Raw genomic sequence first — 3,478 nt, forward strand, 5'->3', positions numbered from 1 at the left:
TCATGGCATGATCACACTGATCAAATACCGACCCCAGGGGCGCTTTCCTGGTGAATGCGAGTTTATCTCCCGGTGGTAAATTTAGCCTCAAAAAGGGACTTCAAGGTCACATGATCAGCTCCGTGGCGGAAATATAAACTAAGGATACCTAGCGTTCCATGCAAATAGGTGTCATGCGCCCGTCTTCCTTTCGATTATTCAAGTCCAATCTTCTGCCCAGAGAAGTTAAAGAGGCTTGAGATGTAAGTGAAATGAATCGCATTCGTTTGTAACAGGAACTTTATTTGAAGTTAATTATGGGGAAGGTGGTGTTAAGCGAAAATTGAAGAATACAGCATACAAGACTTCCATCTGCTGAAGGAAATCACTGGAACACCAGGTACTTTCTCCCCACATAGCCGGTCACGTGGCTTCAAAATTCCCCTTGCGGTTTTTCTAACTATCGGGAGAGATAGCCGGATTCACCAGCAAACCGACCCTGGCTGTTGCGAGAAGTCCGATCAGCATAAAGTTAGAGTCTTACCAAAAACACGGCGAACGGAAGGGGCTGCATGGTGTTGCTGGGTCGAGCTCGTTGACAGCTGCTTGGTCTGCTACGAAAGTTTGTATTTTCTGCAGAAAAATTGTTCTAATTATATACTAGCGCGTCCCTGTCGTGCGTGAAGTTCATTGGCTGAGTTTGTAATTGCGTATTTATTGTTTTCGTGTTCTAACAAACTTCCGGGATCCAATTTACAACTCGACGCAAGTGTGCTATCCTACTCGGTGCCTGGTATGATATTTTTCGCGTCAACTTTCTTTGTATTTCTTTTTTTAATAGGGGGGGGGGGGGGGGGTCTCATACTGAACTTCCTGAACTGAACGAAGCTGGTTCGGTCACTGACCCATGGGTGTGAGTGCATATGACGCATTGTTGCATCCGATTTCTCTAATAAAAAGAAATAAATGTTACGTGGTAGAGATTGAATATATTTCGCATCGAAAGATATATTCCGATAATATTAGTTTCATCTAAATGAATTGAGAGCAGGTCAGGTCGCGTGCGATAGCGGGGGAAACCACTACTTTTGTGTTAGCGCGCTCGCTTTTATCCCGTTTTTTATTAAATATAAAAAGCCAGCTGAATATGTTTATACCTATCTCGAACTCTTGAGACATATGTCCGTCGGTGTCGACCCAGAATAACCATAACTGGGCGACTGTAACTGCTCAAGCTCTCTTAAATAACAAAGGCTCGTTAAAAGTAAGTGGTGAAGACCGGACATTCCGAAGTGAAGGCTTACACAAGTGAAATGAAAACGAACACTTTATGGCATTTACCTATATTTCTGTGTGCGTTCGATAACTCAAACTTTTGGTGCCAATTGCGATGACAAGCACGATTATAAAGGACTTTTACGTAAAAACTAGGTTTCGGCAGCATTTCTTTCGGTATTGGCGTTCACCAAAGTTAGAGGTATTGCAACTGATATTGACGAGAATCGCTAGCATTGGGATGCGCCCTAGGTCTGAATACCTTTCTTTCCCACGAGGGTACAATCCGGTACTCTTAAATTTTGTTCGCATCAAGATTATTGTGTATGCACTCTACTTCTAACCGAAAGGCTACTGATTTGATGGTCGGTTTTATTTTAGTGACCATGAATATTATAGTGATTGAGTGTGTAGAGGATATCACGCAAGCATATGTGGTGGCGGCGGTTAAGAGGTATTAGTTTATGGCAATTTTTAAGCCTTAAATGAGGCATTTCTTCAATATTTTACCAACATTCTTCGCAACCAACGAAAAAACGTACCTTGTGCTATATCTTAAAAAAGCGTAGGACTAGAGAGTTGGTATAGGTTGATTTTAGTGTTCTTCCGCGTGTTTAGTCTTCTCTAATGTTTTATAATAGATGTCCATTATTGTTGACACCAAGCAAAGAAGCAAAAATGTGCATGAGCCTCTAGTGGCTTGAGCACGCGGTGACGGAGTTTAAAGGACTGTGTTCGGCAGGGGCCATTTTACTTGAATACTTAAGTTTCGATTCTTACCACGTGATGGACCATGAGCACTTGGATAAAAGAGAGCAAGAGGGCGGCCAACACTATCTGAGACCAACATTTGTTCATATTTACTAAGATATAAGTAGGCTAAGCACTCTTCGGTTTTAATCTAAAAACATTGATAAACATCCGCAGGTGACGAAAAGAAGAGATCGGTTAAAGTCGAAAAATACTTGTAATTCAATTTTTTTTCCGTTATTAAGACCGAAAAACACTGGTCGCTGAATTTTTTTCACACTAACGACGGCTTGTATTTATTTATTCATTTCTTACCTTTTTTTCTTAGTAGAGGTTCGTCAAACGTTTTATTTCAAAGATCCTGAATCCTTCAAGTGTCTATTCAGAGGTCATTGTGGGTCTTGGAGGGCATTGCCAATATCAATGTGGTCCAGGGCTACTGACCTTGGAGTATGCCTTCGCTTGGGGCACGGAAATCCGTTCATTTTTAGCTGTTTAGTTTTCAAGAGCTTCTGGAGCTACGGACTAGGTTTGATGTCAACCTGCCTTATCTTTGCTGGAACTGTTTGAATTTTTCGGATAGGGGGTCTGGCGGTTGTAGGTTTTGTTCACCTCGCTGTCGCAGAAGGCGCTCTAAACATCCTGCCCCATCTACTGTAAAACGTAGATTCTGTGTGCCTTTTTTTCAAGTTTCGATAACGGAAATTGAAGTAAGAAACAGGATGAAGCTCTGTGTCTTTTTGGTGATTCTGAGACTGAAGTTAATGCTGCGACATGCAGCTGTTTGGCCTTGCTGCTGCCCTTAGGGAGGTACGACACCCGTAATCCAGTTCAACAACAACAGTGTTTATCACCTGTCGGCTCCGCGGCGGCGACTGGCCGCTGGACAGAGTTGGCCCCACTCATTTAGTGGGGGGCGCGGTGCTTTCAGCGCCCCACTCCGCTTGTGCGCGCGAACGCCCTTACAGGCTATAAAAAGAAACGTCTTCGACAGTTGACATGACCATCGAGCGGCTTCAAAATAATGAGCCTGAGTTACTCTTATGGTTGCAGCATTTATTCACGTTCTCTAAAAGTGTGCAGAGCCAAAGTTTTGCTCTCCGATAATCACCATTTTTAGCGTCGGCTCGAGCCATCCAACCAAAATACACCGGTGTTCACAAAACAAACAAACATTAAAAGCCACACACCAATTTTTTCTAATAAACCGGTGGAAAAAAATACCCTAGTTCCAAACAATGTCTCTTGATCTTCAGAATGAAAAACAGGCAAAGGCACTAATGTGAGTTTGGAGAGCCACCAATTATAGATTTCGTTCCGGTTTCTCGCGTTAAAAGATCCCTTCGATCGAAACATGAGTCAGTAAGGTGGCATGTGAGATCGAGAGACACATCCAGTAACTGCCAGACCTATGAAAAAATATTACATTTTCTTATAGGTTTCTCAGAACTCGCTAAAGCCAGACACTGTGCTA

Source organism: Ixodes scapularis, unplaced genomic scaffold, assembly GCF_016920785.2.
Source record: "Ixodes scapularis isolate PalLabHiFi unplaced genomic scaffold, ASM1692078v2 PGA_scaffold1__304_contigs__length_218370807, whole genome shotgun sequence".
Lineage (NCBI taxonomy): Eukaryota > Metazoa > Arthropoda > Arachnida > Ixodida > Ixodidae > Ixodes > Ixodes scapularis.